The sequence below is a fragment of the Rhinoraja longicauda genome, chromosome 8, assembly GCF_053455715.1.
Source record: "Rhinoraja longicauda isolate Sanriku21f chromosome 8, sRhiLon1.1, whole genome shotgun sequence".
Lineage (NCBI taxonomy): Eukaryota > Metazoa > Chordata > Chondrichthyes > Rajiformes > Arhynchobatidae > Rhinoraja > Rhinoraja longicauda.
This window is the reverse complement of record NC_135960.1, coordinates 55,781,864-55,808,743: the sequence shown is the minus strand read 5'-3', so window position 1 is coordinate 55,808,743 and position 26,880 is coordinate 55,781,864. Positions and strand designations below refer to the sequence as shown.

Below are 26,880 nucleotides of genomic sequence, written 5' to 3'. Positions count from 1 at the left end.
CTGCCCGCGCTCTCCAGGTGAGCAGTAACCTCTGCAGATGCTGCCCGCGCTCTCCAGGTGAGCAGTAACATCTGCAGATGCTGCCCGCGCTCTCCAGATGAGCAGTAACATCTGCAGATGCTGCCCGCGCTCTGCAGGTGAGCAGCAACATCTGCAGATGCTGCCCGCGCTCTCCAGGTGAGCAGCAACCTCTACAGATGCTGCCCGCGCTCTCCAGGTGAGCAGTAACATCTGCAGATGCTGCCCGCGCTCTCCAGGTGAGCAGCAGCGTCCCAAGGCTCAGTCCCGCACGCAGGCGCGCGGCCGGCTGCCGGCGAGGAAATCACAGTAAAGTGGAGACGGGAGTCAGGATCGGGAGTGTCGGGGTGGGGGCAGCCTGGCAGCCTGGGGATGGGATGGAGAGTGGGTGCGCCTTGCTCCGCGTGTTGGGTTGAGCTGCAGCGAGGTGTGTGTGTGGGTCACCGTGTGTGGAGGAGGGAACGAGGCGCAGCTCCGGCACAGCTCCTGTGCACCAGGCTGGATGCCCAGCTCCCACTCTGTGAGTCATTTACTGCCGGGGAACGTCTTTAAGGCTGCTCTACTTATTATTTTTAGATGGAAGCTGCGAACAGGATGCCTGTGAACGGGACAGATGGATCTTTAAGTCGGAGCTGGGAGTGGTTTAAATTTGTTGTCAATTAGAGGAGTTTTATCCCTTTTGTGACCGTGACATCTCTAAAAATATCTGTTCTAACTCATTGCAGAAAGGACAGACACGTGGCGATCCTGGTGGTGATTAATTTTAATCGGCGTTATCCTAATCTGGCCCAGATAACTCTTCTGGGGTTAACGTTTAAATCTCAGTCGTTCAACAATGTAACAGTTACTAAACTTCCAATGACAGAAATATGCTGTGATTTTATTTTTAATCACTAACCACTCAGGCGGTGTGACCTATATTCTTTCCCTCTCTTCTCATTTTTTTTCTAAGCGGGAGGATCTCACAGATAACGGGATATTTTTGGCTAAAATGGAAGTTGAGGGAGAAGCTTTGACGTGCAAAGCGCGAACACTTTAAATCGCCTTCTTCATTTGTTTAGCGGGGATTTGTTGAACTAAGCACATTGGTGCGACCCATTCACCAAATACTGGATGTTAACGTGTTCAGAAACCAAGGGAGCTCGGCAAAAAAAAATGGGGTAGGGGTAAGTGGAGAGGATTAAAGTTAGAAAGAAAATAATATTGAGTTGCAGTTGTGTCACACTGTGGATTTGAAAACTGAAATTAAATTTCTCTTTATTCTGACAATGTAATACTTTTTTTTCCAAATTTACTCGTTAGGCACTGGAAGGGGCCTTTCTCATTTGGTCACAATGAGCTCCAGTAGAACTATTAATCTTTATTTAATTTGTTTTTAATTCGTTTGAGCCATCCCCATTGATTGTAATCCAGCGTGGGATACGAGTGCAATTTGAAGCAACCGTTTGCTGCTGTTGTAGGTTCTCGTCAAATCACGCTAGCCGTTTTAAATGGGCAATCCTCTGACTCGGTCCAGATTTATCACAGTTAAGCTTAAGGAAAACTGCGTTTTAGTTGCGTTTCTCTGGCTATGAAATGACTAATTAAACAATTTTCTAAACACTACCTTATCCAGACCCACCAGCCCATCTGAAGTGTTCAGACCGTCAATGAGGAAAAGGTGGTCAGATAGGTTTCTCTTCAGTCGGTGAATGGTAACGTGGCTCAAGCTACTTTGCTTAATTCATCAGTCTGGCTATTTTGCTTTCCACCAATTGGAGCATCAACACTTCCCCTTTTGTTTTCCTTAGATGGCTTGACCAAGATCAAGTTGATTTTTGGATAGAGTTGCCAAAATCCTATCTTGCCATTGAGGCTCGAAGATAAAAAGATGAAATCATGGGTGTACGACTCCAACCAGGTTGTGAAGCGTGAACTATAAGGTAGGTGAGACCAGGTAAACAGTTGCTGTTGACCTGACGTTAACATTTTGAGATTGTATAATAATTTTGGATGGTGAAGTGTTTCAGTTTGATTTTGTCTTCGGAAGGAATGGCTTAAAGCAGTAGAGTGTGAGTGATTAGTCCTGACATCAGCAGCTGTGAGGGTGCTGGCAAAAGAAAGGGAATGCAGGTTGATTTATTTCGTATAATCATAGAAATGTATGGTGCAGATGGAGACCACCCGATCCATCACATTACCTGCTGGTGAGCTTTGGAAGGAAAGGAAAGGCAGTCAGAAGTGCACTCGTAATTATAGTTTAATCTGTTGTGAAAAAATAAATGTGAGGCTTGTCCTTAAAAATGAATAGTCAAGTTCAATGACCTTGCCCTCAAAGAATTTGAAATTGTGAAATCTTTGATGGATCGCAATGCTTCAATTCTCTTGCTCAATATCAAAATGGTTCCTTTTAAAGTTGCAAACTATCTCCCTGCTTCAGTGACAGACCTGCTGCTATCCTTGGCATGGTTAAGCACACTCGTCTTCTTCCAACACTGTCATCGTCCAGTTAGATGGGACTGCACCCATCTAATGTCAGTCTTACCCAAGCAGGAATAACCTAGAAATCAGTGCCATGGTTTTCCCCCACTCTCCCATTGTCACCTTGGGCAGCCACCCCCCTCACTGCATTCTCACCCCCGATCAAATATCTGTGTTGTTCCCTCCTGTTTCTCATGATAGATGCTGTCCATAACAACATCAATGAAATGCAGAGCGCTGGTCTCCACTGAAATATAGTTTGAAGAGCAAGAGCTCTTTCTCTCCCTTCCTTTGCAGGATCTAAATCGTCCAACACCTTATCTGAAATCCGATACTGCACAATCAGAAATGTCCGTCGCTCAAATAGTGTCGAAAATGTATTTGTATATCACCCTCCACAATCTCAGGAACAGATCTGTTCCCTATTCTCTGACTCCATCAGTCTCCTTGGCAATTGTCCTGGGTGGAACCAGACTGATCTCCACCTTGAAGGTGGTTGCAGAGATTCCTGATAGAAGTGTATAAAATTATGAGAGCATAGATAAGGCAGGCAGTCAGAACCGTTTTCCCAAGATGAAAAAATGAAATACTAGAGGGCATTGTTTTACATGTGAGGGCCAAAGTGTCAAGGAGATGTGTGGGGCAACCTGTTTTACTAAGAGGATGTTGTGTAGAACACGCTGCCAGATTTGGTGGTAGAGATAGGTACAATATTTTGCTTTTGAGATGCTTTTGGATAGGCATATGGATATGCAGGGAATGGAGGGATATGGATTATACATAGATAGGTAAGACTTGGTCTTGGCATCACAGTCATTATCAGCTGAAGGGCCTGTTCTTACGCTGTACTGTTCTATGTTCAAAACTCAGAAATGAGCCTTGCAACTGAGTTTCATTCTTGAATGATCAACAACTGGTTTTTACAATTCTTACTCTTATTTTCAATTCATTTTTGCTCTCCATCCCTCCCTCTCTGCAATCTCCTCCATCCCTATGACTCCTGAGATATCTCCATCTTCCTGTATTTGCATCTTCAGTATCTATGCTTTCAATTGATTCACCGTTAGCGGCTTATTCTCCAGGTTTGGAATTCCCGACCTATCCCACAAATTTCTTTAAAATCTACCCTATTTCATGAGTTTTTGTTTGATGGCTCTCCCGTAGAGCAGTAACAGTTGTAGTTAAAATATAGACAAGATAAATTGAACAGAGAGAAGCAAGAACACAGCAGAATGCTCCAAGAATGAAATATAAAATGAAAATAGACCATCCATCGAGGGAGATAACCTGAGTCAATGATACAAGATCATCAAACCAAAATGTTAACCTGGTTTCTGCCTCCTTAGACATTGACCGACCAACAATATTTTCAGCATGTTCGCTTCTTAATGAAGCAGAGAGAGGTTTATGACTAAATGTAACAAAATTATGCGAGCCTCACTGTTTGACCCGAGGAGGGCGGTCGATGGGGATGTGGGGAAACCACCATGAGGGGGGGGAGGGTGGGGGAAGAACAATAGACCGGCGCGGGGGGACTGACCGCCGTGAGAGAGAGGGGAGGGGGGACTAAGGAGGAGCTGGCGGGGATACTTTGTAACTTTGTTAGCACCATTTATGTGGCGACTATTTGTGTACCTTGGGTATGCAAACAAAGAATTTCACTGTGACTTGTCACAGTCAATAAAGTATTCCATTCCATTCATTTGTGGCAATTCTGCCCAAATGGTGTGGAAGATGCAACCTACCCCTCCACCCACCACATTGTAATTGCCCCCCACCCCTCCCCCCCACCCCTCCCCCCCAACTTCCTCCCACCCGAAAGGGGAGCAAGTTCTTGAGACATTAAAATTTAATGATTTATTAAGAGAAAATGTTCTGCACAGACTTTGTGGGCCGTAGGGCCTGTTGTGCTGTACTGTCAATGTTCTATGAAAAAATATTAATGTTAATTTAAAACCTTATTTCTTAATGGATGCTCTATCAATGAAAGATGTAGCATGTGTACATTGAATAAAAAGGCCAAAGATATCGCACAGAAACAGGCTGTTTGACCCACTTTGGCCACACTAACCATCAACCACTGATTTACACCAATTTTATATTAATCCCATTTTTTTACTCTCATCAACACTCCCCAGATTCCACCATTTAACTGCACCCCTGTGACAGTTATTGTGGCCAATGAAGCTGCCAACATGCACATCTGTGGTATGTGGGAGGAAACCAGGAAGATGAAAAATATATTCATGCAAGGAACCAGGAAAGCAAGTGGTGGAAATGAACACAGTCACAGGAGGACATACGAACTTAACACAGACAATGCCTGAGGTCAGGATTGAGGCAGTGGCTCTATTAGCTGTGCTACCCTAAAAGTATTGAAGATAAAAAAGAAAGTTGATTAGAAAAGATTATCATTGCAACCATTAAAGATTTTGTGTTTGGAAGAAAAAAAAACCTCTACTGATGGAATCAATAAATGAGGTTTCCCCACTTGAAGAGTGTACAGGAAATCAATTGCAGTTAAAATCATTGAAGTGTATGTGATTGAAGAAAGGCAACTGAATATAGAGTGGGATAAAACATAAACATGAATAAATGTGCCTGAAAGAGGTGCAGGAGGTCTGGATTGAAGAAATTAACTGAGTGCCCCCTGAATTTCTGGATATTGACAGGTTGTGAGCAACTGTTTTACACACAACCATTCGAAAGAAGCCATGCAGTAATGTGATTGTAACGTTTATGAAATGTTAGATGTGTTCCATTCCTCACTAAGGTGTTAGGAGCCGACTCAATTATTAGGATCACCAGTGGAAAGATGATGTGGAAAACTCTCCTGACATTCATGGATTAGGGCACAGCTTTCAAGGTTTCATTTATATTTTCTCACGAGACTCTCTGAATGTATTTGAGCTGTGCACATGGTATATCAGTCATTTAGTTTGGTGAAAATAAAGAGAAGTGGGGATAGATTCTCAATTTCTACAAATAACTTTTATTCATTTGGTGAAGGCTGTTTGTCATTTTATTCTCTGGTGATATGATGCAATCTGAGGGTATTCTTCATATTTGATGTAACAAGATGTTCACATTATTAATAAAAAGTCAAGGCGTAGATGATCCCACAACTGTTTATGACAAGGGTACAATTTAAGCAGAGTGTTTTGTTTCAAATTTCATCGGCAGGAAATTTTGTTATTTGCAACTTCCACGTCTGGGTCTTATAGCAGTTATCTCAAACTTTATGTTGCCATGGATGATCGTCATTCAATTAATGGTGAAATTGAAAAAAAAAAATGGAATATAACAGCAGCTTGTGCAAACCCACGGATTCATATGTTGTAAAAAAAACACTCCCACTCTTATTTAATTAACCCGGTAACAATATTCTTCTATTCTTTCTCTTGTGTATTTTTCTTCCCTTTAAATGCATTTGCACTATTCATCACTGATGTACCCGCAGAAGCTTGCACATTCTCGTGATTGAAGATAGACACAATATGCTGGAGTAACTCAGCAGGACAGGCACATCTCTCCAGCATTTTGTGTCTATCTTCGACTTAAACCAGCATCTGCAGTTCTTTCCTGCACGTTCTAGTGATTGGGCAAGTTCTCCTGATTTCCCTGTTGGATTGATTTGAACTATTGTCAAGCACTTTACAAGTGGAAATATGTTCTTTCCAATTTACCTATCGTAGCTTTTAAAGGCATTCTTTGACCTATTTTTTAAGGACCAGATGAACCGGTTTAATATCTCTTGCTATCTGTAACCTCACATTCCTGGTATCCTCTGCAAATCTTTTTGCATCTGTTTCATTGTATAAAGTGTAGATCAGGCAATTGATTGGCACGGGCATTGTGACCTGTTTCTGTGCTATATGACTCTATGGTGGACTATAATATAGAGGTTATAAATATCTGCAGTAGTTAATCTGCATCTAAGGAGAGTTCTTTACAAATTTAGACTGACCCTTCTGCTATCGAATGACATTTCCCCAGAAATTGTTTTTTTTTTGCATTTTTATGGCATCTTTAGCATAAATTAAATAGTTCCTTTTTATGTTGTTTGTGACTGTTCTTCAGTTCCACCAGCACATTTGACCACCTATTTTACAAGATGCATGGTCCTCATTATTGGTGCCCCTGAAATACACCTCCAGTTTGTAATGAAATTTGTCTTTCAATCGAATGACTATTCTGAAAGTTGAATGACTGCACAGAAAGCCAAAATTAGTCATTTGTTTTATTTTAATCTTTTTTGGTATTATTTAGCTTCCAAAATTTGATATTGCAACCACATTTTAATATAGCTCACATCACTTTACAACCTTTGCGTTATAATTTGTTCATCTGTTTAAAAATGAAAAAAAAATCATTTGCAACAAAACTGAATCTTTGAGGTTTTCATTAAACATCGTTTCCTTCAGGAGAGACACAAAATGCTGAAGTACGTTAGTGGGTCAGGCAGCATCTCTGGTGAAAAGGAATAGGTGACGTTTCGGGTCGAGATCCTTCTTGAGATCCTCCTTCTGGTCTGAAGAAAGGGTTTTGACCTGAAATGTCACCTTTTCCTTTTCTCCAGTGATGCTGCCTGAACCGCTGAGTTACTCCAGCATTTTGTGTCTATCTTTGCTGTAAACCAGCATTGGCAGTTGATTCCTTCAGGTTCAATGACATTTTTGGGGTTTTTTTAGTGAGTGGATTCCTTTTTTTCCCTATTCACTATATTTGTGGATATTTGTACGTCACTTTGCACTGGAAATGAAATAATTATATATTTGCTTGTGGTAGTTCAAAAATGTAATCATTATACATCACAGTTCAATAATAGGTGTATGTTGCCTCACCAGAAACAATTCTAAAAATGTCGAATCGACTTTGCGTATGGGAGGTCACGTTGAAGTTGCATAAGACATTGGTGAGGGCGCATTTAGAATATTGTGTTCAATTCTGGCCACCATATTATAGGAAAGATGTGAAGCTGGAAAGGGTGCAGAGAAGATTTGCAAGGGTGTTGCCAGGGCAAGAAGTTATAGGCAGTAGTTGAGTAAGCTGGTACTCTATTCCCTGGAGCACAGGAAGATGAGGGGTGGGTGATCTTATAGAGGTGTATAAAAATCATGAGAGGAATAGAGCCAGTAGATGCACAGAGCCTCTTGCCCAGTGTAGGTAAATCGAGGACCAGAGGACATAGGTTTAAGGTGAAGGGGAAAAGATTTAATAGGAATCTGAGGGGAAACCTTTTCACACAAAGAGTGATGGTGTATGAAACAAGCTGCCAGAGGAGGTAGTTGAGGCTGGGACTATACCAATCTTTAAGAAGCAGTTAGACAGGTACATGGATAGGACAGGTTTGGAGGGATATGGACCAAATGCAGGCAGGTGGGACTAGTGTAGCTGGGACATGTTGGGCCGAAGGGCCTGTTTCCACACTGTATCACTCTTTGACTCAATTACTCTATGACTCAAAAACGGAAACTCCTTATATTAGGAGATAGTGAGGCCCGCCGGAAATTGGAGGAGCAGCACCTCATATTTCGCCTGGGCAGTTTGCGGCCCGGTGGTATGAACGTCGACTTCTCCAACTTCAGATAGCTCCTCTGTCCCTCCCTTCCCCTCCTCCTTCCCAGATCTCCCTCTATCTTCCTGTCTCCACCTATATCCTTCCTTTGTCCCACCCCCGACATCAGTCTGAAGAAGGGTCTCAACCCGAAAAGTCACCCATTCCTTCTCTCCCGAGATGCTGCCTGACCTGCTGAGTTACTCCAGCATTTTGTGAATAAATCGATTTGTACCAGCATCTGCAGTTATTTTCTTAAACTCCTTATATTACATGGATGATGATTAAACATTTATCATTGCATCAAGCAATTGCTCTCGTTCCCTTGAAGACAATTTAATTACAAAAAATATATATTCTAATTCCTGGTTTTAACCCAGGGATTATGTACAAAATAGGGCATCAACTATATATCCTATATTAACTATATGAAAAGCGCTATATAAATAAAATGTATTATTATTATTATTATATCCAGGAAAAAGCTTGCAGGGAACATGTTCATTGCAAAAATGCATATTATTTTGGGCTTTTGCTAAGATTACAAAATGTCCCCAGTATCAAATTACTTCTAATGTTGTAAAAGTTTTCTTTTAACAATGTGTGTTGCTAATGGTAGTATTGGAGGACTATAATTGCAAACCCTTCACCGAATTCAACATGAAACGTTCCTTAATTAAAACAGAATTTGTAATACTCCAGTGAAATTTAAACAATTTCTTCACAGTGGCATGAGATACGAAAATCAGTTTCCAGGGAACTGTTTTACAACCCTGAGGCACAAGAGTCCTTTATTTATTTTCACCACAACTGTTGACACGATTTTTAGTGTGCATAGTTGAGGCATTCCATCTTAGAAAAAACGAATTCATCTATTTCTCCTGCATCATCTTGTTTAATTCCACAAATTTACTTTTGCTGGGACAACTGTCCACGCTTGTGCGATATATTTCAAAAATAGAAATCTCTGAATTTTTGCATGACGGCTGTGAGAAAGCACTTTTTAATTTGATTTCCAGTTGCTATGTTTAGGATTTTAAGTTGTGTTGGCATGAAATCAATCTACTTTGAGGGAAAAGAGCAACCAGTCTGGTGACAAACCACCATCATTGTTGCAATTGGTTAACTGTTGAGAAGGTGCATCAAGTGATCTCAGTTTACAGTTTTAAAAAAATCATTCATTTGGCATTGCATACTGAGAGGAATGTTCACGAACCAACCCAGTTACTTGGATACAGTGGAACAGAAATCGGCAAAGGTTGCAAAGTGTTTCAATGTTTGGTTAGTTCACTTGAGAGCTGTTCTCGGGGAAAGACCATAAATGAGTAACTTGAGAGGATTCTTTGAAATTATGAAAGAGTTTTTACAGAGAAAATGATTCTACTTCTGGGGTTGAGACCAAAGCTTTGGGCTACAAAGCTTCCGGCAGTGACCAATAAATCTAGTTGGACTTCAAACTGGCGATCCAGTAAAGTAAAGATCCTTCAGAGTAAGAACGTGGAGCATGTTATACATTGGGTAGTGGAGAATACCATTGATGCATTGGAAGGCATGTTAGTTAAACAAGGGAGTTAGGTGTTATAAGTAGAATAAGCTAATTGTCGTTTGTTTTGTTTACGTAAATAACAGGATAAATGAACTATTTCTGTCCAACACGTGCTCTTTGTTATATTATTCGTGATCCTATTTTATGATAAGAAATGAACTGTCCAGGCATGTGAAGTGAGCATCTGTGCCTGTCCTGCAGCGTGGCAGCTTCCCAGGAGATCCTTGTGTGCATCATCTGAGTGCTCGGTGTGCAAGAGATTAACAAGGTGCACATGTTTTGATAATGAGCCCATGTTGTTGTGGACAATCTGATCCTCCTGGATGACTTCACTGTTCAGAGTGAAAGGAATGCAACTCTCTGATAAGTAATGATTGGCAAGAAGGGTCTAAGGAAAGAAAGCAATGTGTAGGAAAGAACTGCAGATGCTGGTTTAAACTGAACATAGAGACAAAAAGCTGGAGTAACTCAGCGGGACAGGCAGCATCTCTGGAGAGAAGGAGGTGATGTTTTGGGTCGAGATTCTTCAGAATAATGGAAATGGGAGATATGGATGATGATGTAGAGAGAGAGATACAGAACAATGAATGAAAGATATGCAAAAAGGTAACGATGATAAAGGATACAGACCATTGTTAGCTGTTTGCTAGGTAAGAACGAGAAGCTGGTGCGACTTGGGTGGGTGAGCGATGGAGAGAGAGGGAATGTAGGGATTACTTGAAGTTGGTCAAATCAATATTTATACCACTGAGTTGTAAGCTGCCCAAGCGAAATATGAGATGCTGTTCCTCCAATTTACGTTTAGCCTCACTCTGAGGAGGCCTAGGACAGAAAGGTCAGTATGGGAAGGGGAATTAAAGTGTTTAGCAACTGTGAGGTCAGGTAGGTCCAGGCCGCCTGAGCGAAGGTGTTCAGCAAAACGATCTAACTGTGGTCCTTCTATTGATAAAATGCTGGGAGCATCGTCTTGTATGCGGAACACATTATTTCACCAAAGGGACAAGCAGAAGATGTTGAGACACATCCTGATGCAAGCACTGGCATCTGTGAGATGATATCAATTTTTTTTGGGGGGGGGGGGGGTCCACAAGGTTATCTACATCAACCCACGTTATGACAGACCCCAATGGCAGCTGGACTGGCCACTGCTGCTGTGGTCCCCAGTATCGCCATCATAGAGGCCACAAATCATCAGCATTGACAGAAACATTGCTGGAGGAAGAGTAATTTTGAAGATCTGAAGGACACTGTGAAGGCAGGAGATGTGCAGGAAGGAACTGCAGATGCTGGTTTACACAGCAGATAAAATGCTGGATGAATTCAGTGGGACAGGCAGCATCTCTGGAGAGAAGGAATGGGTGACGTTTCGGGTCAAGACCCTTCTTCAGTCTGAAGAAGGGTCTCGACCCGAACTGCCTCATAGATGGTCAAATTACAGACACGAGGTGTAAAGAGTCCGCAGCACAAACTGGCTGGGGGCTGAAATTCACCTAAAATGGAACTCTTGGTTCATCAGGACTGATTTGGTAATGATCAAGGGAACAAGGAGATAATTAACCACAAACATATGGCTTTATTAGATAGGATCTTTTCTTGAGGGAAAATAAATGTCTTTACATGCACCTGAAGGCAAAGCTCCACCAGAAAACCTGGGATCTAAAGAACAGATGTTGACAACTCCAGGAAAAATGCAAGGTGCAGCAGCAGCAGCACCAACCATCATCCATGACTGCCATTGACCTCATTAAATGAATCAGGACAGACTGCGGAATATCCTCTTCAAATTTGGCGACCCACAGTTATCCACAGCGACCCACAGTGGCCGCTGCCCACTTGCAGGGGAAGCTTGGAAGCCGGTAAACTCGGCCCCGAGGACCAGAGGGTCGAGTAGGAGAGAGTCGCTGGTGACGATGGATGAGAGGACTGGGCCGGTAGGAGAGGGGCCAAGGTATTACCTCCAGCACCTTCAGGTTGGCTGTCGGAGGTGCCCCCGGGACACAGCAGCAGCCAGGCGAGGAGAGGGATGTCAATTGGCAGGCCAAGCCAGTCGAGGGCGACGGAGGAGGCCCTGCAGCAGCCAGGGGACTTTTCTGGATCGGGGGGCACTCCAGTACAACCAGCATGTGGACTGGGCTTTGGACTTTGTATTGTTTAAATGGCACCAAAATATGGTGACTTTTGCCTGTAAGCTCTGCACACATAATTTCACTGTGCAGTCCATACGTGACAATGAAGAACCATTCACCATGATAGACCAGTGTTATTGTCCCAAAACCTCTCTCAGACTTTCTTGCTGCAATATTTCACTTCAACGCCTGTGGGAATGGAACCACACTTTTAGAACTAATTCAAAACTGTGGTTGGGCTGAAGAATGAAAAAGGTACTTGCATTCACACACACTCAGTAGCTGAACAAAATATCATCGCATTCTCCAAAGCATGTGAGAAATTTGGCCTTGCACCCAAAACAAAGGAGCAACACCAACCTGCCCCACATTGAAAATTACTGAATTAAAAAAATTATTTAATTCAATGGAAATTGAGAGTAGTGTCATCACTGTGAATATTATATTGTACAACCTATTTCAACCCTTTTTTGTAATGTATTTCTGTGTCTGTGCCCACAGGAATCACACTGCAAATTACCATCCCCTCATCATCAGAAATTTCCCAAGCTCTTTTGGGAAGCGAGCCTTTCACTGTTAGTGGTTGGATGTAATTGATGTGATGTAATTGATTAGTACGAATTAATGCTTAATAGTATTCTATATGTCCGTATCCTTAATTGGCTCTGTCCTCTGTGGAATCTGAGTGGATGTCATGTCAAGCACAGTTTTAATGGAACTCAGTGAAAATGATGTGTGACAGTCGTGCATGCCAAAAGATTATTTGGAAACCTGCACTAGAAAAGGAATCTCCAAGCTGACAAATCCATCCCATGTTAGCACCACAATTAGTAAACAGATTAAACGTTTTTTTTAGATTTCTCCTACCACGTAGAAAGTGAGACTGAATTTGTCTTGGAGATGTGGATTGGCGTACCTGTTTTGAATATTAGAAATGTTTAACCAAAATAGCTGATAAACAATCCATTCACACTTTTTTTAATAAAGGCTTATTGGATAACGATCCCAGAAATCTGGCTCCCTGATTTGAAATGCTGCTTCACTGGTATTCTTGGAACAGACCGAGGGCTGCTATTGAAATAGATAGCTGATAATTTAATGTACTCTTGTTCTATTTATATCAGTGAGAGGCATTGGCATAGCAGGTGATAATGAGCCTCCCTGTGAGGGGTGCAATTCGAGTTGGTTATTATCAGCACTAATATAGTAAAATAAAGATTAGCATCATGTCTAACTGGGAAATTTATTTAACGAATCTTGGCACTTAGCATTTTGTGCACTTATTTTAATTGTAAAAATGGAAGTATATTAAAAAAAATATTACCACATATTCTAAAAAAGAATTATTTTAATATTTCCATTTCTGCCATACATATTTTCAGTATTAATCTGCAATTGGAGTCTTTAGCTGATAGTTTTTGTATATTACTTTGAATTGTAAATGTATCTCATGGAGCAAGTGTATTTTGATGCAGTTCTCACTGTATCTGTCTGCATCACCATTTATTCATGTACGAACTTGGACACCAGTTTGGGTCACCAATATGTGATCCTGGCAAAATGCAAACTGGATTGGAAAGCAAGTGCTGCTTGATAACATTGTAATTGTAATTAATTTATTAGCCGAGTATGTAAAAACATACAAAGAATTTGATTTGCCAGTGAGACCAAAAAAGCAACAAGACACACAACTTCATAAAATTTAACATATACATCCACCCAGTGCACTGTGATGGAAGACAATAATGTATAATCATCTTCCTTCCTTTTCTCCCGTGGTCGGGGCAGTCGAACCATCTGCAGTCGGGGTGATCGAAGATCCCGCAGCCGGCGATCGAAGCTCCCGCGACGGGGCGGTCGAAGCTCCAGTGGTTGGAGCTCCTGAAGTCGATCCCTAACCGAGGGACTGCAAGCTCCACAATGTTAAGTCCACAGGCTCCCGCGGTTGGAGCTCCAGAATTCGATTCCTGACAAAGGGATCGCAAACTCCACGATGTTAGGCCGCAGTGCGGACGGAGATACGATACGGAAAAAGTCGCATCCCTGTCAAGGAAAGAGATTTTAAAAAGTCCCCCCCCACCCCTACATAATACAAAACGAAAGATACACTAAAGGATACACTAAAACATACAAACATTGATAACACTGATGACAGTTTTCATCACTTGCTGAAGATTAATAACAGTGGGTGGTAAATAGCTACGTTGAATCTTTCCTGCTTTTTGTGAATAGGAAATATCTGGGCAATATTGCATCTTGTCAGGAATATGCCAGAAAATGGCAACACAGTGGCGCAGTGGTAGATTTGTTGCCTTACATCACCAGGGACTCGAGTTTGATCCTGACAATGGGTGCTGTCTTTATGGAGTTTGTACATTCTCCCTATGACCATGTGGGTTTTCTCCGGGTGCTCCAGTTTCTTCCCACATCCCAAAGATGTACAGGTTTGTAGATTAATTTGCTTTGGTAAGATTATAAATTATCCCTTGTGCGTAGGATAGTGCTAGTATGGGTGATCACTGGTCGGCGCAAACTTTGTTGGGCCGAAGGGCCTGTTTCGGCCTTGTATCTCTAAAGTCTAAACAACTTGGCTGGAGATGCAGAGAGACTGGAGTGTAGGTGTGAAATGTTCTGTGGCCTTGTGCCTTTGTAGTTTCTAGTTTTAGTTTAGTTCAGAGATACAGCATGGAAACAGGGCCTTCGGTCCACCGAGTCCTCATCGCCCAGTGATCCCCATAGACGAGCACTATCCTACGCACGAGGGACAATAAACTTTTTTTTTGTCAACCTATAAACCAATACATCTTTGGAATGTGAGAGGAAACTGGAACACCTGGGGGAAACCCACACAGTCACGGGAAGAACGTACAAACCCCATACAGACACACCCACAATCAGGATTGAACCCAGGTCTCTGGTGCTGTAAGGCAGCAACTCTACCGCTGCGCCACCATGCCGCCCCAAATAATTTAGAACTCCCTGGGGGAGGCAGAATTGAACCCCAGTTCTCTGCGTGACAGGCGTGGATACTAACCACTATACTAACGAGGATGCTTTCGTGGGAAATTCAGGAAAAAGGGGAAGTACTTAGCATTTCTGGTAGAATGTGGAAGCAAACTCTTCAGCCTTGCCAAAAGCATTCTTATGCGAGACCCTATCTTTATTGACACTGAGGATAGGCTCGGAACCATTTGCTCCTGTTGGCTCTGTTTATAGAAATGTGTCTTTGCTGCTCAGCATGTATGTTTGACAGCTGCACCATGTGGACACCTCAGTTTAAGGCCTGCTTGGTGCTTCTCCTCGCAACTCAGTGAACTTGAGTTTATCTTTTGACTTTGTAATGAAAGAGTGAGGCATATGCTGGGCCATGAGGTTTCCGATGGTGTCTCAGTACATATCTGCTGCTGCTAATGGTCCATAGCTTAGTTTAGTTTCGAGATGCAGCGCGGAAACAGGCCCTTCGGCCCACCGAGTCCGCTCCGGCCAGCGATCCCCGCACATTAACACTATCCTACACACACGAGGGACAATTTACACATGCACCAAGCCAATTAACTTACATACCTGTACGTCTTTGGAGTGTAGGAGGAAACTGAAGATCTCGGAGAAAAACCCACTCAGTCACAGGGAGAATATGTATATAAACTCCATACAGACAGCACCTGTAGTCGGGATCGAACCCGAGTCTCCGGCACTGCAAGTACTGTCAGGCAGCAACTCTACCGCTGCGCCACCGTGGCCGCCCTTTTCATTTCACCATTGCGCTTCAGAGCTGTTGTACCTGTCTGTCAGTTGTTTGCTGCATAGGGTGATGAAGGGTGTCCTTTACTTCTGAGAGGCCTATGCTGTGTTCACATCTACCATTACTGCTCTGGAAATATGCGTCTGTCATCGGTAGATTGGCGAGGACAGGGTAAGTCAGTTGATTTTTTTCACTACCTGTCAGAGACTCAGCCTGGCGACTTCGTCTTATAGTTATGTGCCAGCTTGGTGGTAATGATAGCCGGCCACGTTTAGTCATGGGCATTCCCCAGATAGTGCATTCTGTGTTCCTGCTATTATTGGTGATGCTTCTAAAGTTGTTCAACATTGAGGATTCCCAGGGCTGCCATCTCCAGTACAGCACTTTACAGCCTGTCTGGTGGATCTGTGCTTTTGATGAGATGGAAGAGGGCTTTGGCACGTTGTCCCTGGGATACGATTCTGTGTCAATTTGTTGTTTGACTGGTTATCGGGATTGCTCTTGCATTTTAGATCCTGGTCATTGGGAGTCTTTGCAGAGTTGATTGGGCTTGGAATGACTTGGTATCCAAATTTGATTCTTGATCAATACTGGGTGATTTATCCAATTTTACTTTTTTCTCTGCTTTAACGTAGCAGTTATAGACAACTGGGAGCCTTGCTCGAGAATTTCAGGCTACATTTAAGAGCCAATTATATTACTACAAGAAACGCCTCTAGCTCAGACTGAGGAAGGATAGCAGATTCCACAATCTTTCCCCTCAGCCATCCCCAACTCAGCAAATCAAGTGGGGTTCTGTAGTACTTTTGTGGTCATCATTATGGAGATTTTTTTTTTTTTTCAAAAACGCAACATTTCACAATCTGCTGACATTAATTCTGCAGCTGTTATGAGTTGAACTTGTGACTCAACTCTTCATCCAGGTCCCAGTCTTGATTTTAATCTATATTTCAGATTATCTGCTTTGCCACTCTGCTTTTGATTTAAATGGCAAAGGATTGCCAAAATTAAATAAATGTGAATGAATTGAAACTCTAAATAATTGTCATCTTGCAACAGCACTGTGCCCTTCAACTTTATTTCCACCATCTTTTTATTTTGTGTAATTCCATCACCATTTTTATGGACTTGTTAGGGTACCTAGTCAATCGAAAGGCCAATTCAAAGCTGAGATTTAACTATTGGTTTAATTAGGTTTCAATAGCCACTTCGTTTTATTTCTCCTCCCTGCGGGGACATAGTTGATTAAACCGCACCTCATTATTGTGCTGATCAGCGGTGGTCTGTTGAGAGGAGTTGAGGCACAAGACCCTGCAGGCAAGAAATTGATTGCAGAGTTTACTATAATTTTTTGAAATTTCCCAAGAAACCAATTTCTACTCTATAATGTAAATATTTCTTTAAACCCCACCTCGTATCATACCAACTAGAATATTTAAAAAAAACTTTTATGTAAGTCTTGAGCAACGCTATGTTCAAGAGTGTTTTATTGTCATGTGTGCCAGATAGAACAATGAATTTCTTACTTGCTGCAGCGCAACAGAATATGTAAACATAGTTCACCGTGAACATCATAAACGAGAGAAAAAAAAAGTTCAGTGTGTACACACGTACACATACCCACAAGTACACACACACACATATATGCACCGATCAGCCAAAACATTATGACCACCAACAGGTGAAGTGATAACATTGGTTATATCTTGTTACAATGGCACCCGTACAAGGGGTGGGATATATTAGGCAGCAAGTGAACAGTCAGCTCTTGAAGTTGATGTGTTGAATGCAGGAGAAATGGGCAGGCGTAAAGACCTGAGCGACTTTGACAAGGGCCAAATTGTTATGGCCAGACGACTGGGCCAGTGCATCTTTGAAATGGCAAGGCTTGTGGGGTGCTCCCAGTCAGCAGTGGTGAGTACCTACCGATAGTGGTCTGAGGAGGGACAAACCACAAACCGGCGACAGGGTGTTGGGCGCCCAAGGTTCATTGATGCGCGAGAGCAACGAAGGCTATCCCGTCTGGTCCGAACCTACTGTGGGAAGATGGTGGAGGGAGTGTGATGCTCTGGGCAATGTTCTGCTGCAAAACCCTGGGTCCGGCCATTTATGTGGACGTCAATTTGACACGTGTCACGTACCTAAACATCGTTGCAGTCCAGGTACACCGCTTCATGGCAATGGTATTCCCTGATGGCAGTGGCCTCTTTCAGCAGGATAATGCACCCTGCCACACTGCACACATTGTTTGGGAATGGTTTGAGGAACATGATGAAGTGTTCACGGTGTTGTCCTGGCCTCCAAATTCTCAACATCTCAATCCGATTGAGCATTTGTGGGATGTGGTGGATCGACAAGTCCGATCTATGGCGGCTCCACCTCGAAACTTACAGGAGTTGAAGAATTAGCTGCTAATGTTTTGGTGCCAGATACCACAGGACACCTTCAGGGGTCTTGTAGAGTCCATGTCTCGGCGGGTCGGCGCTGATTTGGTGGCACATGGAGGACCAACAGCATATTAGGCAGATGGTCATAATGTTTTGGCTGATCGTTGTACACACACACATGCACACACACACACACACACACACTGGTCATTGCATTTGGATTAATTGAAGTCAAAATGACATCCTGTTGTTAACAGCTTTTGGATTCAGTGGCTTCTCTATTTAATCAGGGTTCACCTCCACCATGAAAGTGGCCATGCTTGTCTTCATTTTCGGTCAAATAACTTAGAGACGATAGACTGTGTTTGAATTTTAACTTGGGCATTTCTTATTTTTCCTTCACCAAAATATACTGCCATTCATTCAAAAGATGAAGATTTCATTATGATTCAGTGAAAATCCATTGGAAATCTGACGGCCTATATGTGATGCAAAGATGTATTTGAAATTTCTTCTCTCCGGAATGGAGTTGGAACAATTGCATTTCGTTTTAAGCGATAAAATTGAAAATATGCAGAGATTCTTGCTAATAAGTAAGCATTTTGTGGAATTGGGGTTCAGCTAAGAAGATATTGAGGTTAATTTCTTGGTTAGAATTTTTTGAGGAAATTGGAATGTTTGTGCTGAGTTATTCAGAGATGAGCATTGATTTTACGTATTAAAAGATGAGAGATTAGAGCTTTCTAGATTGCTGTTTTATGATTTAATTCCATCTTCATATGTCTGCAGGTGGTGACGGTTATGGCTGTTTCATTCATAGTAGTAAACATGTAAGCATGCATTTATATGTCCATTACGTTTTGTTAATGTAAAATAGACAGAAGCATAATAAATACGAACATTAAACCAAAGAGAGATGAGGAGTAACAAAAACAGTTAAAAACGTAATTTTTACGGAGAGTACTCCTGGAGACAAATAACATAAGGGTTTCGGAAGGAATTCCATGCTGTTTATTTCTGTAGTTATGGTTTAATCTTTTGGGAAAGGAAACTGAGGAAAGGGGAATTTGTGTATTTCAAGTTGGAAGAAGTAAATTGGGATTGTTGGAGGTGGGGGTGGCAGAATGGAGGAAGATAAGCGTCAAGTTGGAAAATTTAAATCACTGGAACAGGAACCAGTGCTGTTTGGAAGAAACAACATTGGTAGGTGAACAATCCTTTTACAATCAAACATAAGCACTAGATTTTTGGAATACGCATTTTTTTTTTGGGGTACTGGTTGAAGGAGTGGCCAAGAGAGCAATAATGTAGTCAATTCTGAAGGGGATAAAATCTAATGAAGGGTTCAGTCACAGGTGAGTGTAATTGTTGGCCTGTGCCTTTAAACCATAATTGTAGATGCACTGAACAACTCTTTCGTCATTTGAAGAAAAAGAGGTTACTCAAAGGAAAACAGTGTCTTAAAATCAGCAGAAGTAAATGGACCTCCAACATTACAAGAATAGTACTTGGTTAAGTCTATGATGTTAACACTGGAGACAGTGACTCAAAATTAAACTCATCAGTGAAATTAATAGAATCTTTCAAATAATCATTCATCCGTTGTTTTTTTTTCCTGCTCCCAAGCCAGTTATTAAAGAGAATCCACATTAGGCAGGAAAAAGTTTTGGGTAGACTGATGGGACTCAAGGTTGATAAATCCCCAGGGCCTGATGGTCTGCATCCCAAGGTGCTTAAGGAGGTGGCTCTAGAAATTGTGGACGCATTAGTGATTATTTTCCAATGTTCTATAGATTCCGGGTCAGTTCCTGTGGATTGGAGGGTAGCTAATGTTATCCCACTTTTCAAGAAAGGAGGGAGAGAGAACACGGGAAATTATAGACCAGTTAGTCTGACATCAGTGGTGGGGAAGATGCTGGAGTCAATTATAAAAGAAGAAATTGCGGAGCATTTGGATCGCAGTAACAGGATCGTTCCGAGTCAGCATGGATTTACGAAGGGGAAATCGCGCTTGACTAATCTACTGGAATTTTTTGAGGATGTAACTAGGAAAATTGACAGGGGAGAGCCGGTGGATGTGGTGTACCTCGACTTTCAGAAAGCCTTTGACAAGGTCCCACATAGGAGATTGGTGGGCAAAATTAGAGCACATGGTATTGGAGGTAGGGTACTGACATGGATAGAAAGTTGGTTGACAGACAGAAAGCAAAGAGTGGGGATAAATGGGTCCCTTTCAGAATGGCAGGCAGTGACTAGTGGGGTACCGCAAGGCTTGGTGTTGGGACCGCAGCTATTTACAACATACATCAATGACTTGGATGAAGGGATTAAAAGTACCATTAGCAAATTTGCCGATGATACAAAGCTAGGTGGCAGTGTGAACTGTGAGGAAGATGCTATGAGGTTGCAGGGTGACTTGGACAGGTTGTGTGAGTGGGAGGATGCATGGCAGATGCAGTTTAATGTGGATAAGTGTGAGGCTATCCACTTTGGTGGTAAGAATAGGAAGGCAGATTATTATTTGAAGTTAGGTTATTTGTTAAGTTAGGAAAAGGGGACGTACAACAGGATCTGGGTGTCTTAGTGCATCAGTCACTGAAAGGAAGCATGCAGTCAGTGAAGAAAGCCAATGGAATTTTGGCATTCATAACGAGAGGAGTTGAGTATAGGAGCAAAGAGGTCCTCCTGCAGTTGTACAGGGCCCTAGTGAGACCGCACCTGGAGTACTGTGTGCAGTTTTGGTCTCCAAATTTGAGGAAGGATATTCTTGCTATTGAGGGCGTGCAGCGTAGGTTTACTAGGTTAATTCCCGGAATGGCGGGACTGTCATATGTTGAAAGACTAGAGCGACTAGGTTTGTATACACTGGAATTTAGAAGGATGAGAGAGGATCTTATCGAAACGTATAAGATTATTAAGGGGTTGGACATGTTAGAGGCAGGAAACATGTTCCCAATGTTGGGGGAGTCCAGAACCAGGGGCCACAGTTTAAGAATAAGGGGTAGGCCATTTAGAACAGAGATGAGGAAAAACCTTTTTAGTCAGAGAGTTGTGAATCTGTGGAATTCTCTGCCTCAGAGGGCAGTGGAGGCCAATTCTCTGAATACATTCAAGAGAGAGCTAGATAGAGCTCTTAAGGATAGCGGAGTCAGGGGGTATGGGGAGAATGCAGGAACGGGGTACTGATTGAAAATGATCAGCCATGATCACATTGAATGGCGGTGCTGGCTCGAAGGGCCGAATGACCCACTCCTGCACCTATTGTCTATTGTCTATTGATATTTTGTTATGTGGCAATAGTTTTCAAATCTGCAAAAATTACACAAGTCGACTGAAAAAACAAAGAACTTTAATCATCAAATTTCTGATATTAGTATATTTTGTTTAGCAATTACACACTGAAGTGGATTCTCGTCAATGGAATGGACAAATTCTGATTGATGCACAAGGGCGTTTCTCTTCATTCAAACTTCATCTGTGGGCTGCTTCACATTATGATGGAGATTATCTATGGTCACCAATCATTCAGTCCTTCCAAATATAGAAATGGTGCCAAGCTGAACATTGCCTTTGCTATGGGAAAGGGTTGTGCGGTAACTTTGTCCTCCGAGCTGAACTAATCTGTACAACAGAGAGAAGTAAGTGGGGAAGCAAGTGAGGCAAAATGAGAGGGAGCATGGGAAAAGACTGCAGCCAACAAAAAGCATTCTGAGAGCAGAGTTGAAGCTGGCCACAGACCAAAAACAAGCAGAGAGGAACTGAATGAACTTTATATTGGTCTCCTTCAAGGAAGAATGCTGTGCTACAGAAGCACAGCTAACAAAGTTGCTCCCTCACTGTGCTGGAGACCCAGGTTCAATTCTAACCTCTGGTGCTGTCTGTGTGGAGTTTGCATGTTTTCTCTATGACAGTGTCGTACTCCAGTTTTCTCTCACCTCCATAAAGATGTGTGGTTTAGTTGGTTAATCAGCCATTGTAAATTGCCCCTAGTGATTGGTTGAATTTGGGGGGGAGTGCATGAGAATGCGAGGAGAATTAAAAAAAAAAAAAAGGTTTATGGAAAGAAGATTAATTATTCTGGGGCATATTAGATAGGCTAAGTGAAAAGTTTTAAAAAAAAATGCAGATTGGACAAATCCAAAATATGAACAGTCGGTGCTGGAAATACTCGGATTCAGTCAATGAGCTTTCATCAGGACCAGGAAAGGTCAGAATGTGAACAGGCAGAAATTGCGGAGAAGTAGGGATGGTAATAAAGAGGGAACAAAGGGGATACCTGTGATGGAGTGGAGACCAAGTAAGATTGAGTGATGCAGTGATGTTGGTGCTGGCTGAGGAAGGTTTGGAATCACAGAAGATTTGTCTGGATGACTTGTAAGTAGAGGGAGATTCATAACAATAGATAGAGGAGAGGAAAGCAACCATGCTGCTGCTATTGTTAAATACTTTGAGGTTGCTGGAAATCTGAAATACAATAAAATGAAATATTAGAAAAATGCTGGAGATCAGGCACCATTTGTAGGGAAAGTAAAGTTAGGTTGATGGTTTTTCCAGATTACCAAGTTTTGTCAGAGCTAGCCAATTCTTATGCAAGGTCAACTCAGATTTTCAGATACATCTTGAAGTATTGGTGATTTGCTTAAGACTAGCTGCACTTAGTGTAAGAAAATAACTGCAGATGCTGGTACAAATCGAATGTATTTATTCACAAAATGCTGGAGTAACTCAGCAGGGTCAGGCAGCATCTCAGGAGAGAAGGAATGGGTGATGTTTCGGGTCGAGAAATGCCTGAAGAAGGGTCTCGACCTGAAACATCACCCATTCCTTCTCTCCTGAGATGCTGCCTGACCTGCTGAGTTACTCCAGCATTTTGTGAATAAGAGCTGCACTTAGTGAATCGTTAACCTGGTTCTGATGGGATGTATCTTAGGTTGCTGTTTAAGAAAGGGAGGAAATTGCAGAGTACCTTGCCATGATCTTCCAAAGATCTGGGGTTGTGCCCAAGGACGGGAAAATTACATATGTTACTCCTCTGGTTAAAATGCACTGCATGGATAAACACAGTAACTAATGAGCAGTCAGTTTAAACCTAGGGCTGGACAGGTGTGGATTGTTTAGAAAAAAGCCAGGAAAGATTTTTTGAAGGGCAACATGTCGACTTATTTTTGATAAGGTGACAAGGAACAGACTTATCATCAGGTCTAACAGGGAAGAAAACTAATTCAGCAGGGTGGAAAGAAACATAGCAAGAGGAAACAGATTAATAGTAAAGAAAGTGAACAAAAGATTCAATGAACTTCCTCAGAGGCCGGGATTGGGACCAATGCCTGTCTTGATATTGGTGGCTTTACTTAATACAGAGAGCACAGTTTTCAAATGTCCAGATGATTCCAAACTTGAATTAATACTATGCCTTTGTGAACTCTGAAGAGGTTACTGGATAGATTTCAAGAATACGAAAGAGGCCAGTGGAATGTGCAAGTAAGTGGTGGTTGAAATTTAATGGCGTGAATTGTTACAGTGTGAAGTTGGACGAATAAGAAGAGGCAAATTGGGCATGATCTACAAAAAAGTTGTAGAATGCAGATTTGGGTATATGTGCATCGTTCTTTGGAAGTTGCAGGAGGCAAAAGCAATCGTGGTGAACCTTTATAACAGATATATCCACAGCTGGAGTATTGTGTCCATTTCTCCAGGGAAAGGTGAGGAAGCCTCAGAGAGGGTGCAGAAGAGATTTAGTGAAATTATTCCAAAGATGAGCAACTTTACTTGTGCGGATGCACTGGAGAAATTGGTATTGCTGATCTTGGAAAGGAGGACATTGCGAGGAAATCTGATAGGTATCTAAAATCATGGAGGAAATGGACAGAGCAGATGGAGAGTTGTTCCTATTGGTGGTAGGATCAATAACTAGGGGACAGAATAAAAGATCAAACAGTGACATGAATACAAATCATTTTTCCACGTAGTGCACATTCAGAGGCAGGAATATCCTGCCAGGGTGGATCTTGGAGTGTGGCACTGAAACAAAAGACCTCGTTAAGAATAATTAAGGACCTTAGGAGGGGGCAGGAGAATCTGCATGAACGTGGTGAACCAAATGCCTCCTACCATGCTGTTACCATTCTGTGAATCAGCGATCAGGCTCGGGTGACTCATGGTAAATATCCTGTCTTGGTCAGTTTTAATTATTCAAACCAAGTCTGAATAGCCATGTCAGGGATGATTCGCATGGGGCTTCCAGTCAAACACAATGTTACATCAGCTGACAACAGGGGCTTCTACACTGCAACTATGGTGAATAACTGCTAAGGGTGAACAATCAAATTAAGGATAAGGAGCAGATTTTGTTATTTATTTTCCTTTCTCTGAAAACTGGGTCTTTTGAATTAAGTTGATGGATGAGAAGTGATAAATTCATTTCCTGATGGAAGAAATATTTTGAAAGAATAAGTATCCTCGTGATTTCTGGAGATAATTTATTTTTAATCGCCACTTGCATGCTATTGGTATTTCATTTGAATAAGTATGTAACATTTATTTGCCTTTAATTTTATTTCCCATGATGAACTCGGCAATAGTGGAAAGGTACACAGAGTATCCTTCTTCCAAATTACCTTTTATATTCCGTTGTGATAACATCTTAATGGAATAACTTACAAGATCTGTAGGTAGTGGAGGGGGGGGGGGGGGGGTGGTTTGGGATCCATGAACCTGTCTTTATCGATGGGTCGACAGTGGAGATAGAAAACAGCTTCAAGTTCCTGGACATGCATATCTCTGAAGATCTGGGCCCAGCATATTGATGCAATCACTAAGAAAACTCATCAATGCCTGGACTTGCTGGGAAGATTCAGGAGATTTAGCATGCTGCTGAATACTCTATCAAACCTCCATAGGTCTACGGCAGAGAGCATACTGACTGGTTACCTCATGATCTGGTTCTGCAACTTGAGCGTCCGAGAATGAAGGAGCCCACAAAACTTGGTGGACGTTGCCCAACCATCATGGGTATTGATCTTTGCACCAACAAAGGACCCACAGGAGGAACTGCCTCAATTAAGGCAGATAATATAATTAAAAAAAATGTACTACCATTGTCATGCTCTCATCTTATGACGACCAGTGGGAAGAAGATGCAGGAGCCTGAAAACCATGACCTCCAAGTTCAAAAACAGCTTTTCCCCATCAACTAATCAGGCTCTTGAACACTTCACACACTAATGACTACTTCAGTAAATACGGTCTACTGTGGATTTTGCTTTTGTTGCACTAGAAAGTTTGGTTTTGCACTATTATGGTCTGGTTAATGAGTATTCCTTATAATTTATAATGTTATTGTATATTTGTGTGTTATTGTTTATTAGGCCGTAAAGCTGCAGCAAGTAAGAATTTATTTGTTCTTTTGTTGGTACATGCAGTGCCCTCCAAATGATTGGGACAAGGACCCATTTATTTATTTATTTGCCTCTGTACTCTACAATTTGAGATTTGTAATAGAAAAAAATCACATTTCCTTAAAGTGCACATTGTCAGATTTCAATAAAGGCCATTTTTATACATTTTGGTTTCACCATGTAGAAATTACAGCTGTGTTTATACATAGTCCCCCCATTTCAGGGCACCATAATGTTTGGGACACAGCAATGTCATGTAAATTAAAGTAGTAATGTTTAGTACTTTGTCGCATATTCTTTGCATGTAATGACTGCTTGAAGTCTGCGATTCATGGACATCACCAGTTGCTGGGTGTCTTCTCTGGTGATGCTCTGCCAGGCCTGTATTGCAGCCATCTTTAGCTTATGCTTGTTTTGGTGGCAGGTCCCCTTCAGTTTTCTCTTCAGCATATAAAAGGCATGCTCAATTAGGTTCAGATCGGGTGATTGACTTGGCCACTCAAGAATTGACCATTTTTTAGTTTCGAAAAACTCCTTTGTTGCTTTAGCATTATGTTAGGGATCATTGTCTTGTTGTGGAATGAACTGCCGGCCAATGAGTTTTGAGGTATTTCTTTGAACATGAGCAGACAGGATGTGTCTATGCACTTCAGAATTCATTACGCTACTACCATCAGCAAACGTATCATCAATGAAGATAAGTGAGCCAGTACCTTCAGCAGCCATACATGCCCAGGCTTTAACACCCCCACCACCGCGTTTCACAGATGAGGTGGTATGCTTTGGATCTTGGGCAGTTCCTTCTCTCCTCCATACTTTGCTCTTGCCATCACTCTAATATGTAAATTAATCTTTATCTCATCTGTTCACAAGACCTTTTTTCCAGAACTGTGGTTGCTCTTTTAAGTACTTCTTGGCAAACTAACCTGGCCATCCTATATTTGTGGCTAACCAGTGGTTTGCATCTTGCAGTGTAGCCTCTGTATTTCTGTTCAAGAAGTCTTCTGCGGACAGTGGTCATTGACAAATCCACACCTGACTCCTGAAGAGAGTTTCTGATCTGTCGGACAGGTGTTTGGGGATTTTTCTTTATTATAGAGAGAATTCTTCTGTCATCAGCTGTGGAGGTCTTCCTTGGCCTGCCAGTCCTTTTGCGATTAGTAAGCTCACCAGTGCTCTCTTCTTAATGATGTTCCAAACAGTTGATTTTGGTAAGCCTAAGGTTTGGCTGATGTCTCGAACAGTTTTATTCTTGTTTCTCAGTTTCATAATGGCTTATTTGACCTCAATTGGCACAACTTTGGTCCTCATGTGGATAAACAGCAATAAAAGTTTCCAAAGGTGATGGAAAGACTGGAGGAAAGACTAGGTGCTGAGCGCTCTCTTATACCTGCATTAAGGAGGCAATTAAACACACCTGAGCAATTACAAACACCTGTAAAGCCATGCGTCCCAAACATTATGGTGCCCTGAAATGGGGGGGACAATGTATAAACACAGTTGTAATTTCTACGTGTTGAAACCAAAATGGATACAAATGGCCTTTAATAAAATCTGACTATGTGCATTTTAACCACATGTGATTTTTTTCTATTACAAATCTCTAATTGTGGAATACAGAGGCAAATAAATAAATGATGTGTCTTT

General features: G+C 41.9%; 1 protein-coding gene across 1 annotated transcript in view; it reads left to right on the top strand.

Moving 5' to 3' along the window:
• The first annotated feature begins 426 nt into the window (after positions 1-426).
• znf385b (zinc finger protein 385B) overlaps positions 427-26,880 on the top strand; it is a 342,637-nt gene continuing 316,183 nt past the window's right edge. The window contains exons 1-2 of the mRNA XM_078404019.1: positions 427-538; positions 1,809-1,940. The gene's annotated coding sequence lies outside the window, so the exon portion shown is untranslated. The remainder of the gene's footprint in view (positions 539-1,808; positions 1,941-26,880) is intronic.